At 33.9% G+C, this 16,106-nt stretch overlaps 1 non-coding gene and 1 pseudogene across 1 annotated transcript; both read left to right on the forward strand.

The window, feature by feature from the left end:
- The first annotated feature begins 3,315 nt into the window (after nucleotides 1–3,315).
- On the forward strand, nucleotides 3,316–14,344 carry LOC121392677 (annotated as a pseudogene).
- Nucleotides 6,865–6,935, forward strand: Trnaf-gaa. Its single transcript has one exon. It is a non-coding gene; the product is annotated as a tRNA-Phe (tRNA).
- Nucleotides 14,345–16,106: the final 1,762 nt, after the last annotated feature.

Consider the following 16,106-nt stretch of genomic DNA (forward strand, 5'->3'; position numbering starts at 1 on the left):
GAGAAAAGGGTTTGAATATTTTATGCCCCCTTTGATTGAATGCTATAATTATTTTCCCTTGGGTTTACATTTCCTTTTATAATTCCTATTAATGATAAATTTTTTATTAGAAAAAACTTGTAAAATGAAATTAATAATAAAGAGGAAGAAGAAACGACAATGGTTTTGCCCACTGAGGTTTGGGACGGAACTTTTTCCTTTGGAATTTTTTCTTGGAATATGTGGTTTTGCTTTCTTGGGTTTTACAGGATTCTCTTGTTCCTTTCCAATTTCCCGCTTTTAACTTAATTTTTTAATTAACCCAAAAAACAAAAAAAATTAGGAAACAAAAAAAAATTAAAAAGGTTCCCAACTAAAATAAAACCATCTAATTGGGGAGGGTTAAAAATAAGGGGGTTTGTTTAATTTCTTTTTATAGGTTTTATGGAAAGCCGGGTGAATAAGAAGCCGGTTTTCTTAATACTTTTCCAAATTGGGGAATTTGCTTTTTTTTACTTTGGCTTTTTTAATTTTTTTTTCATTTCCCTCCTTTTTTAAAACCATTCCTTTCTTTTTAATTACCTTTCTGTTGTAGGGATTTTAGCTTTTAATTTTGTTAGTGGCTGGTGCAGAAAAAAAAAAAAAAAGTGAAAAAAGAATTTTCGGTCCAAAATTAACAATTAATTTTTCCATTTGCGCCCCCATTTAAAAAATACGGGGCAAATTTTTTGGGGTTATTGCAAGAAAATTTTTAAAAGGGGTTTTGGGAAAAGAAGACCCGGGAGTTCAATGAAAACAGGAAAACCCCACCTTTTGGGATAAATAACAATTAAAAGGGTTTAAAAATTTCGTTTTTTTGTTTAAAATTTTTATTTGCTTTTTACAATTTATTTAAAATTTGCCTATTTCACTTTTCCATTTTTTAAAGTTTATTTAATTAACCTTTTCTTAATTATTTTTTAATCCTTTTACAATGGTAAAGGTGGTTAAATTAAACAAAAATTATTTAAAATTAAATACCAAAATAAATTGTCATGATTAATAAAAATAAAAATTTTGGGTTTAAAATGAAATTCTTTCTGCCCCAAAAATTTTATTGAGGGACCCGGTATTAAGTTAGCCCCGGCCCTTTCAAACCAATTTAATTTGGCAGTTGGAAACTGTTTTCTATTTTCTTAATTTTGGAACCTTTTGGTTGCCAAATTTTTGTTAACCATTTAAAACTTCCTTCCTTCTCTCACTTTTTCTTTATCTATGAACTATTTTTCTCCGGGTTACTTAGCATCTTTTGAAAAATAATTCTCCGTGTTCGAAACTTTCCTCCCCTGGCTTGTCTTTCCCCTTGAACTTTTTTCTTCTTTCCATTCTATCAATTTTCTTTAAGAGTTTCCCTTTTGTTTTGTAATATAATTTTTCTTTTACCAGGTTTTCTTAGCATACATTGGTTAACCATTACTCCACAAATGAACATAACTTTGGAACTCCAACTGGGGAAATACCTCCCAAAGGTACAAAGTTATTTTTTGTTAACCTCTCTTTTTAACCTGGATGGTCACCCTTTTGGTTTCTAATAAGAGTAAGGTGTTGAAAGCACATTTGGAATCGGCTGTTGGTTCACCGTTTTGGTCATTACTCCGCAGTTTTAATCCAGGGAAAGGGGAAATTCAACCCTTAAGACTTCTTAAAGTTAGCCTGTCATCCCACAGGATACGCCCTGAACACCCCTAGGCAACAGCTAAGATTGATGATTGTTCACCTACCATTGAAGAACCGGCCATTTTTGTACTTTAATAATGTCCTCCAACAGAACAATATCATGATTCCCTTTTCCAAAACTTATCTCTATGCCTTTCTTGATAAAGATACAACGAAGAGTCTGAAAAGCTTAAATCGCCTGGTATTTTGGGTGAAGTAACCCCTTCGTGGGGAAGCAATTTTTAGAATGCCTCTGGGCTTGACAATGTTTCTTGGCTTTTAAACATTCCAACACGTTGCTTGGTTGTTGTCCTTAAAGTTTCGTTTGATTTGGACAAAATGACCCAAATCGGGTTGTCAAAGCTTTCTCCTCCCAAGGGAGTGTCCCGCAGGTCTCACTTCAAAGAAATCCTTCACAATTGTAAGGAAAGACTCAAATACCACACCAAGATCAAAATCAAAATTTCCTTCCGTGGGTTTTTGCCAAACCCGCTAGAGCTGCAGGTTCTATTGATTTCCTTATAATTAACCCATATGGCCTAATCTTTGGACTTGGCGTTGGAGTTTGAAATAAGTGGTATTGATAACTTCCTTTACCTTGCCCAAAGCTTAGCTGCTCCTTCACTTGCAAAACCATTGAATGTCTCTTTCTGGGAAAAATGGTCTTCTCCATTATCCCCTTGATCTTTGGTTTGCCGTTCATCAACAACTTTGAATGCCATTTTTATATCGATTGAACACCTGGATCATTGTACTTTCCGCCAAATCATCAAACGTTTTTGGCATCAAAGACACTGTTCTCTGGGTTCCTAGCCACCTGTGTTTGTTTGGCACCATCTCCAATGATTCTCTCTGTTTTCTGTGAGGGCTACATGACTGGGTGTGGTCCTATTTCCTTGTATCGTTTGCAATGCTTTCCTTTTGCCATGTTTGGAACTCCCCACACATGGTATGTCGTTCCAATATCACTACCACTTGCTGATCGGCTTTAGGGCACCATTGTTTTCCCTTGATAATCTTCTTAGTAGTGTTTTTCGTTTTCTGTTTGGCTTTCTTCTGCTTTCCTTTAGTTTTACTGAGTTTTTCGAATCTCTAAGTTCTGAGGTTGATCAGTGACTGTCTCCTTTTATAGTACCTAGGATTTTGCATTTGTACAATTCTAGAAATTGTTTGTAGAATTATAGTTGCTAGAACATGAAACACATTTTCTGGAAAATCCAGAGTTAGAAAATTGCCAAGGTCATTTTCCAAGCCAATGCAATGTAACTCATACTCTAAAACACCACGTGGTTTTTCGTTCATATCCTAAACCTCCGCTCACACTCAACTATGTTTCATACATCGTCAGTCCCAATATGGCTGTACAAAAAGTATGACAGTGTCTGTCCACAATGACCATCAGTGTTTAATTTAAGATTTTGGCTCTGCGTAAGCTTCCTCTTGTTCTGTTGTCTACTCTTAAATGACGTATTCGACAAGGATAACTGGAATACTATTGTCTACGTTACTATCACTCGGAGAGTATGGAACAAGTTTATGAACTGAGAAAACTGTGAAATCTATTATTTATAACTATTAGAACTTATTTCTCTCTGCCACTATGGCACTAGAAGGTGGTAGTATGTTAGGAGACCTGATGGAATGGGAGACATTCTTTCATTGGCTCTGGAACAGAGTGGATTTGGACTTGACCCCTTTGTCCCAACCACCTTCCCCCCAACAGCAGACCTGACACCTATGTCAGGGCCTCTGTTATCTAATGACATTACAGCGTTTACAGACTCACTTTCTTTCTGGTTTTACACCAGTCCTACAAGTACGTCATTTAATCCCAGTTATATGCCCTCTTCTGGTCCTGAAATGGCATTCTTCCTACAACCAACATACCACAACCTCAGCTCAACTTTGGCCAACCTCAGGACCATCTACTACAGATGACTTAGCTACACTCTTAGAGACAACAGTGCAGACTATTTACAGTCCAATATCTGATGATTTTCAATCGTGTACCTCCTCCACAGTCAATACCCACTGTATCTCCTATGGTTCCGCCCCACTCTCTCCCTCTTACCCATCCCCCTATTCACTCTGATCCACTATCATCTCTTGGACTATAGGATGTTGACGATGTCCTTCTTGAGCTTGGACTTGATGATCCTACCTTTTCGTCAATATCTCAGCCACCTCCTGCTCCACCACCTCAAATAACCTCATCTCCTTTTCCAATGGGGTCTGTGACTAGAATGATTGGTTCTGTTAGTGTGACCCCTCTAAATAATGGAGGAAAGTATGTACCCCTTTCTCTCTCTCTCTCTCACACACACACACACTTACTAAACGCACACACACATGAACGTGACATTTGTGTTAAGATAAAATCACTCACTTGTAGTGTACTTAGTTTCAATGAGGTTTTCTATTATCAAATTATTTATCTGGTGTTTAACAACCTATATACTTTTGACAATGTTCTTAATAGTGCATGTACTTGAAATGAAAACTTCCTTAAATCCCCTTATTGAAAGTGCAAAGCAATCTTGTTTTTTGAGTCTCTGAGTCAGACATGAAACCTACTATCTTTATCAAATTTATAGTATGATTGTTATGCTGAGTGTTGTAGAGCTTCATATTTCATCATGCTCTCTCCTTAGTAAGGAGTTAATCTTGTAATTTATGTCATACTCTCTTAGTAAGTAGATTATGCCTTTATTAGTATTCTAGGAAGGTATTATCATGATAATACTTATATAGTAAGGAGATTAAATCTTGTATGTAATCATTGTATTATTCAGTTTTCTTATTAACAAGGAACTATAAAATTCCCCTGGCTTGTGTGGTTTGTTTATATTTATAAGTATACAATACGTTAACCTTTATACCATAAACAATAGTATAAATGTAATATAACACAATATGTAATACAATATAACAATAGTATATTGCAATATAACAATAGTGTAATGCAATAATATAGTAGTATAATGTAATATACACAATAGTATATTACAATATAACAATAATGTTATACATATAACAATAGTGTAATACAATATATAGTAGTATAACTAAAAACAAGATTGAATAGTGTAGTTAAAGATAACAATCATTAAATCCAATGCCAACCTTTAAACTATAACATGAATGATATATGACACAAACTATGATAACTTAGTCTGTACTTATATATAAATTCCTTTTAATTTTATGCTATATTATTTGTAATTGAAAGTGCTAACTAAGCACATTCTACTCTCTTGTTTTGACATTTGTCAGTACAGCGACGCTAAATTGGCTGAGAACAGTTGTAATATTACTGTCTCCTGTACCCCTTATTTGTATGATATCATTTCTTATCTCATTATATTAGATTACACATACATGTAAATAACGGACAGAGACGACTACACCTAAAGCACAAGTTGCCAATACAGTAAGTAATATATGATAATATATGTATCATTAGTTTATGTTATAGTATTGATATATAATATTACCATATTATATTGTCTGGTTATGTGATCATGAATTAAAAAAAATTACCTAACACACAAAGGAATTTCAAAGAATGCTTGCCACTAAACTGTTACTACACAGCCATCTTGAACAGGAAATTGATGATATTTAGTATACAGACAGGCTCTTATATAATGAATTGAAATAATTTCATTTTTAAGATGGTTGCATAGCTTGGTAGCAACCTTTTTATGCACAAATGTTAACTCGAAAATTGTTTGTGCATTGAGCGTACTGATACTGTATGATTTGTAGCAGGATGTTATTCGATAGCATTAGTAATGTTATTTTTAAACAGTATTGTAATAGTAGAATGTTTAGTGATTGTGTGTTAACTTAACATTTTTTAATATACAGTTTACTACACTAGGAGGTAGTTTCCCTGACGTCCTGTGCACGGTTAATTGTTTCTATTGTCTATAGATTGCATATATTTACTAAAGTAATATTATACTAATTACATTTTGTTATAGCTGCCTCCTCCACCACAACCTCAAGCTGATGAAGAATTAGAAGATGAAGATGATCAGTTTGTAGCAGCTGACACATATGCTACTTATAAACCAGCAAATGTAAGTAAAGATAGTATGATGATAGTATTAATTATTACAAATATTGTTTAATGTACTGTGTCAGATATAATACTTAAAAGGAAAATTATTCTCAGTTGTATAGTGTACTCTTATCTTTATGAGAAAACTGATATGGGTGTCTTCCCGCCCTCATGTTGTGTAGTGTACATGTTCCTCCTCTTTAGTTGATGTTATCTTAAGGCATTGATGCATGTAACCGTCCTATCTTTATAGAATACTATTTCTTTCAGTCTTTTATTAAGTTAAACCACCCACTTTAAATGGTTATGATTTTTAAGGAGACATTGACTCTCTCTCTCTCTCTCTCTCTCTCTCGCCTCTCCTCTCTCTCCCTCTCTTCACTCTCGCCTCTCTCTCCTCCTCTCTCTCTCTCTCCTCTCTCTCCTCTCTCGTCTCCAATCTCCTCTCTCTCTCTATCCTCTATCTCTAATTTCTTTCCAGTAAATACTGGTTATTCTCATCCAGATCCTATTGTAGAATCAAGGTACTACCCCAATATATTGACAATCATTATTTTACACCAATATTAGTTTCTCTAGCCAGTGTTGAACCTCCCCAAGTTTGGTTTGACCTAAAGTTTCCAGAATGGTCATTGAAGAGGTCAGATTATCATCATTGCAGCTGGAGGCAGTATTCTATGCTGCCAACAACACATGAATTTGCTCGCAGATGGTAGTAAGCTGGATTTCTTATTGGTAAATAAATATGAACGCATGCGTCTCAGGAAAATGTGTCACTAGTTACTTCCATTTTAAGAAAGTCCCATTTCCTTGTGTTACCATACACAGGAAATTAATCTATGCATTTTAATTAACACGTATTGATTAGTATAGTTTAAATTTAACTGGACTTTTCTCCCTAAAAGGTGATGGAGCTGGTGTTGGTAAAGGTAGAACTGTCGCCGGTATTATTATCAGAACTATATAGAAGACGGAAGAAGGCTTTATGGTAGTATGATTTTTGTTCTTCTAAACTAATTCCTATTGTAACAACAGGTTGAGTGTGTTTCAAATGACTTGAAGTATGATGCAATTAGTAAGTACATAGTAATCACGTACTTTATTGGGATTGATAATATCGTGAAGCCGAGATAGCTCAGTTGGGAGAGCGTTAGACTGAAGATCTAAAGGTCCCTGGTCGATCCCGGTCTCGGCATTTTTTTTTTGTTCAAATGACAAACATTTTCTTTTTTATCAACAGAGATTTGCATGATGTAGGAGCTAAAAAGATCAATGTGTATGCTTTGAACAAGGTAATGAGATGTAAGGAGCTTGGGTTTTAAAATGTTTGCTCTCTAGTTTCATTATGGGAAGATCAGTGGTAAAGAAATGGTCGAGTAAAGAAAGGAGTCATCTTTGCCACGTATTCCTCTCTTATTGGAGAGAGTTCTAGTGGAGGCAAATATCGCACACGATTTAACCAGCTGTTCCATTGGTTGGGTCCACACTTTGATGGAGTGGTATCCTTATCAATTAACAAGTTTATAGATGGACATTTAATTGAGGATGGAGATAAATAGATAAGTAAACAAATTTGAATGGATAATCATGTTAAATTTATTTATCCTTGACCCATCTTCTTATCGATTGTCTTTGATGAATGCCATAAAGCAAAAAACTTAGTTCCATCAGGAGCTGGTAAACCCAGTAAAACAGGTATTACTGTTCTACAGTTACAGAAGAAGCTACCAAAAGCACGAATTGTATACTGCCAGTGCAACAGGTCTGTCCTTGTGACTCCATCATGTGATTATTACAAATTATTCTTAATCATAGAAATTAATTTAATGTTCAATCTAATATTGTATAGCGTATGTAGGAGGTAGAGACAAGTACCTAGTTTGGTAAAATGTTGTTATAATTTGTAATGTTTTAGTCACAAGGTCAGCAAAGTTGAGTGTACATTTTTGAGTAATTCTGTAAACTATTCTATTGAATTTTATAAATATGCTACATCATGTGGTGTTTATTTCTAATGAGTTTTTAGATAAGAAGACATGAAATATCTGTGTGGGTATTAACTTTGTCAATGTTCCAATAACAATACTTTTATATTATATGAATATCATTTTGATAACTAGTCATTTGACTATGCGAACCCTTTTAGTAACTTGTATGTTCATTAAGCACATATTATGCATTGTCATTGTTATTTATTTGTAAACGTCATGAAGTGGGCTTGTGGCCACACTTATGTGTGGGTGTGTCTTTAATAGTATTCATTAATATTTTAATCAACAACAACATACATGATAATCCCCTCTTGCAGCCACACCCATTTTTGATTTATATCTACTTTTGTAGGTGCCTCTGAACCAAAGAACATGGCATACATGTCTAGACTCGGCATATGGGGTCTAGGGACCAGTTTGGTACTTTTCAAGACTTCATCAATCAGTTTGAAAGAAGGTAACAAATGATTTTATATAAAGGTAATGTAATTTATTCTGTTAATTATAGGGGTGTGTGGTGCCATGGAGCTAGTTGCTATGGATATGAAGGTAGGAAAAGTAATAGTCAGACATTGTTACATGTTGCTCTTTTAAATTTTTCTATTAGTTACGAGGTCTGTATATAGCAAGACAGCTTAGTTTCACTGGGGTAACTTTCTCTTTGAAGAAAATCTCTCTTAGTCCTGAGTTTATTACAATGTATGACAAATCAGTAGCTTTTGTAAGTCAATTCCCTCATAGCAATAACGGCAGATGAATATAATGTTACATCTTCTAGTGGTTGAAGCAAGGGACTGTTTAAAAGAAGCAGCAGATTTACTTGACTATGATAGCAAAGGTTTGAAGACAGTGTGGGACAATTTTGGGCAGCTCATCAAGTAAGGAGACTTGCTACTTTGATACTAATTAACACCTTTCGTTTTTATTATTAGAGATTCTTTAAATATTTATGTATTGCTGCTAAGGTACCAAGTACTATAGAGTTGGCTAAGAAAGCACTCAAGGATGGCAAGGTTAGCACTTGAAAGAAAACTTTATAATAGAACCAGTGATATTCAATGCTGGAGTGATATAATGGTCCACTAGTGACTGTACAACAGTCCATTGGTGACTGTTACAGTTGTCTACTGGTGACTCAGACTTACAATGGTCCATTGGTGACTTTTAACAGTGGTCTAATGGTGATTGTTACAGTGGTCTAACGGTGACTGTACAGTGGTCCCTTGGTGATGTTATAGTGGTCTAATGGTGACTGTACAACAGTCCACTGGTGACTGTTACAGTGGTCCACTAACCCTATTATTACTTGTTACATATTAATTGGTTTAGGTTAGATGTGCTCTTCTCTCTTACTTAGTGTGTTGTGATTGGTTTACAGTCAACTGGAGAAGCACGAACTTTAGAACAACTTGGACAAAATCAAGGAGAATTGGACGGTTTTGTCTCCACTGCAAAGTAATTCTCAATAACCATCTAATTTATATTAGTAATGAGATGTGTGTGGTTTTGTCTCTTCTCAGTCTACTATAAAGTAACCCTCAATAACAATCTAATTTATATTAGTAATAGACGTGTGTTTGGTCTCCACTGCAAAGTAACCCTCAATAACAATCTAATTTATATTAGTAATAAGATGTGTGTGGTTTAGTCTCTACTCAGTCTACTATAAGTAACCCTCAATAACAATCTAATTTATATTAGTAATAAGATGTGCGTGGCTTTTGTCTCTACTCAGTCTACTATAAAGTAACCCTCAATAACAATCTATTTATATTAGTAATAAGATGTGTGTGGTTTTTGTCTCCACTGCAAAGTAACCCTCAATAACAATCTAATTTATATTAGTAATAAGATGTGTGTGGTTTAGTCTCTACTCAGTCTACTATAAAGTAACCCTCAATAACAATCTAATTTATATTAGTAATAAGATGTGTGTGGTTTTGTCTCTACTCAGTCTACTATATAAGTAACCCTCAATAACAATCTAATTTATATTAGTAATAAGATGTGTGGTTTGGTCTCCACTGCAAAGTAACCCTCAATAACAATCTAATTTATATTAGTAATAAGATGTGTGTGGTTTTGTCTCTACTCAGTCTACTATAAAGTAATCCTCAATAACAATCTAATTTATATTAGTAATAATGTGTGTGGCTTTGTGTCTCTACTATAAGTAACCCTCAATAACAATCTAATTTATATTAGTAATAAGATGTGTGTGGTTTTGTCTCTACTTTACTCAGTCTACTATAAAAGTAATCCCATAACAATCTACTTTTATTTAGTAATAAGATGTGTGTGGCTTTGTCTCTACTATAAAGTAACCCTCAATACTATCTAATTTATTTATTAATAAGATGTGCGTGGGCTTTTCTCTCACTGTAAAGTAACCCTCAATAACAATCTAATTTATTTATTTTAGTAATAATGATGTGTCTACTGATTTTGAAATAGCATATGTCACAACCATGTTCATTTGTCTGTGTGACAACTGCAAAAATCAATGAGCCTGATTATAGGATTATATGATGAACAAGCTATGATGTAACAGTTCTGTATTCCCATGTGAATAACATATGCAACGTATTGATTTCCTCTGTTATATAATTATGATGTAATCTGTTTATCAAATGCAAACAGCATGACAAATTAACAAGCAAACAGTTTAATCTAAAAATCTATTTAATATTAGTAATGACTTTATAATGACATTCATTTGTATATTCTATTCTAGGGTGTGCTGAGTCTTTAATAAACGCCACTTTCCCACACCATCAGTTGGTGGTATTAACTGGGACATTTTTAACAATGACCCCACATTGCCACAGTCCTGTAGGAAAAAGAAAGAGGTGGATTAAAGTGACTAATATCATTTGAATATTCTTTTAAACCTTTATCTTTCAGGTCAAGTTGGACTAGGAGAGTTCCTAGTTTCAGAGGAGAGTTCAAGTGGTTGGGAGAACAGTGATTCTGCTGTAGAGAGTTCTGATGATGATGAAGAGGAGATGAAGGAGGGAGACGAGGAGGACAGTGATGATAGCGAGAGTGATATAATGGAGATAAAAAGACTTCAGTGGTTTATTTGGACCAGATGGTAAGCAGATCATGTATGTCCATAATGTCTAACTAGTTTTTGTTAAAATTTTACTGTGAGGTATCAAAATACTTGACTTATTCCTCCGTTTTTGGTTAAATATATTATACAGTTATAATGTTAGGTCTATTATCCTATTAATAACTACTATCACACAAGGACAACTTACATAAGTATGTATAGACATGATGAAGTCAACATAGTAATATTTTTATCAGAGTTCAATATTGTTACATGTTATATTGGAACTATGTGATATGTTACTAGGGAAGGTATCTGTTTTTTGTTATAGTGACATGTACATGTACATTTACAAAATAACATAACTCTCATTTTTTAATTAATTAATTTCTAGTAATATCATGTATCTTAAATAACTTTATCCTCTCTCATCTAAGAAGAGCGGAGGCTATCTTAATTATAATAATACAAGGAACATTTGTACTAGATACAATAAACCAATTACACGTGTACATACCATAATTACACATATCACAATGTACATGTACAATGTACATATATATGTACATGTATACTTACATATATGTGTACATGTACATATATATATGTACACTGTAAATGTACTTGTACAGTTAAACTTACATGTAGTTGTGAATTAAGTTACACATTGATTTTACAGAGCCCAATTGGTTGGAAAAGAGCAAGCCCAAAACTAAAGAAGCGAAAAATATCACCATCATCTCGAGGTCGTGGACGTCATCAACGTGGAATTATTCTATTAAACCACCCATTACCTCTGCCTCCAATGGGACAAGCAGGAAACTGAAATTTAAACTACACACAAGACATTAGAATTTGAGCGTGTTACTAACTCACGCCCTAATAAACCAATAGAAAGGAGACAGAGTATGCCGTAACCATGGACACAAGTAATAATCATCATGTAGTGATTAATGGGTTAAATTTTACTTGTTTTTAGGTCATTTGATAGACAATTGAGTCAACAACCTGGTTCAAGTCAATCTCTGTTAGAAGTAATGAGTAGTTCTGCTTTAACTACAGGTATTATACTGTGAATATAAACAGATGATAAATGTAATTAGTATATCAAACTGAACCAATAGAATTAGCTATGAAATAATAGTGGATGAAAGGGCAAAAAGATATGTGCTGATATTAGACAACCTTTTTCTTGTAGGGAGCCAATCTGGACTACGTCATGTGACTGTGCATAAAATGAAGGATGAGTTTATTTAGAAAGTTGGAGGAACTAGCTCCTTTGTTACCAACTAATAGTTTTTAGACCAACTTATTGAGGGACTTGGTGGACCTACTAAAGTATCTGAGGTAAATTAATATGTCTGTAAGAGTGTCTTACTGTTTCTCTTCTCTCCCTCTCTCTCTCTCTCCCTCTCCAGATGACTGTAAAGAGGCGTATTGTTACAATGTCTGATGGCTCAGTTCGATATCAGTTAAGAACTGAAGCAGATGTTTTCCATTGAGATGTTGAATATCACAGAGAAGCAACGATTTATGGATGGTGACAAAATGTTGCCATTATATCTGAGGCAGCTAGTTCAGGGATATCATTACAAGCTGACAGAAGAGCTAAGGTAAGACAGAGGGAAGAAAAGAAGATTATATGTAAGTAAATGAGTTGAGACTCAAATGAAGGAATTTGATCAATGTACTATGTGTAATAATAGTATTTTCATATCTTAGAATCAAAAAAAGAAGAGTTCATATCACTTTGGAATTACCTTGGAGTGCTGATAAGCTATTTCAACAGTTTGGTAAGTCGGCAATACTGTGTTAAAAAGTATGATTTCCCTCTTTTTTCTCTTAGGTCGTACTCATCGTTCTAACCAGATCAATGCTCCTGAGTATGTCTTTCTTATCTCCACACTCTCAGGAGAACATCGTTTTGCCAGTATAGAGCTAAGAGATTTAGAGAGTTTGGGAGCTTTAACTCATGGAGATAGACGTTGCAACAGAATCTCGAGATCTCAGTCGATACAATATTGATACTAAAGTAAATAATACTTAATAACGTCCATATATTGTAAATTACTTTCACTTTCATCAAATATATATTTTTTATTTTCATTTTATTGTTTTATAGTATGGCAGACAAGCTCTTGAAGTGAGCATGAGATCATTGGTCGGTCTAAACACTCCCATTATCTCATCTCCGAAATACAACCAAGAATTCATTGACAGTCCAGTACCTCCTATAATAGATAGATGCCTTTAATAATAATACACTTGTTATTATATATCTCTGTAATCTCTCATCTCTCTCTCTCTCTCTCTCTCCAGATGCCAGAGTGGCTATGACGAAAACGTTGATTTGTTGTCTTATGATCGTGCTGGACAGAGACTGTAGACAAAGAGTCTCTTAACATGTCGCGGTTCCTCAATCGTCTTCTTGGACTTCCAGTAGAATTACAAAACCTTGTTCTTCTCCTACCTCACAGACACACTAGAGGAGATCATTCGTCGAGCTAAAAGAGCTGGTCGTTGGGATGGAGGTATCTTAGATTTTGGAGCATCAGGAGAACATGTAGAGCTAGTGGAGAGTAAAGAGTATGTAGGAGAACGCTGCTTTTGGTACTGCTACGACACAATTGCACAAAGTAAGTCTATACCCCCTCCATGTTAGTATCTATTAAGTCTATAATTCCATGTAGTATCTATTAAGTCTATAACTCCATGTAGTATCTATTAAGACTATAACTCCATGTAGTATCTATTAAGTCTATAACTCCATGTAGTATCTATTAAGTCTAACTCCATGTAGTATCTATTAAGTCTATAATTCCATGTAGTATCTATAAGTTTATAACTCTGTGTAGTATGTGTCTTCTGGTTAGCTTGTGTGGTGTGTGTATTGTACCATCATATATAAGCATCCTCTCTCTCTCTTCTCTCTCTCCCTCTCTCTCTCCTCTCTCTCTTCCCTCTCTCTCTTTCCATTTTGGTTCTATTGGAAAGAGGTATTTCATTTACTGAGGCTCTTAATAACTCAACACGATTATCTCCTGGGGAAGGCTTCTATATCTCTAACAAGGTAGATAGAATAATAACTTTATGCTGAGTGTTAACTTATTAATGTACCATACAGTTAATGGTTTCTATATTATAAGGATTGTAACTACATGTTAATGCATGATACTCATTATAACATTTGTTACATACACAATCTGTTAAATGTCTCTTTCATCATTTATTCTCTTTCTAACAACACTTATACAATACAATTAAATAATTTTTATTTTACCTGTCGCCACGTAATGACAAACATTTAGCTGTTATGTTAAGATATCCAAAGAAGGTAGTGATGCTTATCTTGGTCCATCGACCTAACACAGGAGTACAAGCTCGACCAGAAGAATTGAAGTCATTAAAGAAAAATACACAATGGTAACATATACTATAATGGTTTATATCTGTATTTTATGACTCTTATTTTTGACTTTAGTCTACACCAGAAGAGGCTGAGAAATGGTGGACATTGCAATATGACACTACTCTAGGATCATGTAATCATTCGTACTGGTAAGATAAATTTTGTGTTTTAACCTAATGAGTCCTCTCTCTCTCTCTCTCTCTCTTCTCTCTCTCTTTCTCTCTCTCTCACTCTCACTCTCACACACACACTCTCTCTCTCTCTCTCTGTGCTATAGGCAAGGTAAATGTAGACTCTCTACTCCATCTCATCCTTGTGATATTGGTATTCGTCGTAAAACATATTACATTTTGACTGGGTCTTTATTGGGTTTGGACTCATTTAGAAGGAATCTTTATCAGACATCCATCTCATGCCCACAAGATGCAGATAGTACGTGTACACACACAGGAAGAAAGTTAGTAGGTAAGAGAGTGATGACATACTATCACAACCTTTTATTCTCTCTCTCTTTTCTCTCTCTCTCTCTAGGTATTTTAATTCCAGCTGTTTGTGTTATTGATCTCAATACTACATTGGAGAAGATAGCTTTACAAGCAGCTGGTTCAGCTGACAATGCCATAGATGTCAGTTAGAACTGTTGTAGCTATGATATTGTGTTAGATATTATATTTGTCATTTTTTATTTATTACTGATTGTCATCGTTAGGAGTGAATGTATCAATACTCATCAACTCTGTTTGTTTGTTTGTTTAATTCTCTCAGTTAATTCATTCATAAATTATGCATTTTGTATTTAGTTACTTGTTAGAACTGTTGATCTGATCACTTCTTCCTTTACTTGTTATCTGATCTTTAATTCTTTCTGATTACATCATTGTATCATATATAAATGCTGTTCTTATTTATCATCATTATATCTTCTAATACAATAATATGTTATATGTCTATTGTGCTATCTAATACTTTGCGATTGTACATCATAATTACGATGATGTCATACAGCATGAAATTATTCAAATTTAAAAGTCCTGTATTGTGGGGGCAGCATTTGAACTACAGAACTATTCAATGTAGAATTTTTTTAAATAATTGTCATGTCACAATATACTAGTTTCTTTTGAGGATAATGATACTGAGCAATACTTTAATTATTAGTTATTTTATCTTGGTCTGTTAATGGAATTATAAATACATTATCCATTTTGTATATAATGTATTCATATTCAATAAATAAAGAGATCATCCTTCAATTGATTATCAGTCAGTCATAGTGTATGAAAATATTGATCTTCAACTGATCTTTGTCTTCATTGCTGATATATTGGATTATTTTGGGAACAGTAATGTGATTTGTTTTTACTATTATGTAAAATATTATCAGGTTTATCAGCAACTGGGTGAATTCACTACTGTGATAACTCTTCAATCAAACACTGAATGTCTAACAGTAATAATACTTTTAAAAACTTAACTAGTCTTTTTATATATAGTTGGTGATTAGACTATTATACTACAGCAATATATATAGTGATGTTATAGTACTTGTTATAATAATAATAATAATACTGGAATTAGGTGTCAGGTATATGTGAAGAGCAGCACAAGACAACAAATGAAATTGGAGGTATGAGGAGTATGACCTGATTAAAACCTTATTACATCACACCTTTGTTCTCTAGTTAATTATTGTGTTATAGCAAATAATTCAGAGAAGAAAGTATGTTGTTTAGTTTCAACTCAATATGTGATAACATCTCTAACAACTTCCTGTGGAAATAACAGAAACATTGAACTCAATATAATACACAATAGTTGTTTTATATTACTTTACATCCATCCATTTACAGTTAGTAATTTCAACCAGTGTCTATTTTAATATCAGTATGTAATGATTTTAAATAAACACTC

Source organism: Gigantopelta aegis, unplaced genomic scaffold (genome assembly GCF_016097555.1).
Source record: "Gigantopelta aegis isolate Gae_Host unplaced genomic scaffold, Gae_host_genome ctg4281_pilon_pilon, whole genome shotgun sequence".
NCBI lineage: Eukaryota > Metazoa > Mollusca > Gastropoda > Neomphalida > Peltospiridae > Gigantopelta > Gigantopelta aegis.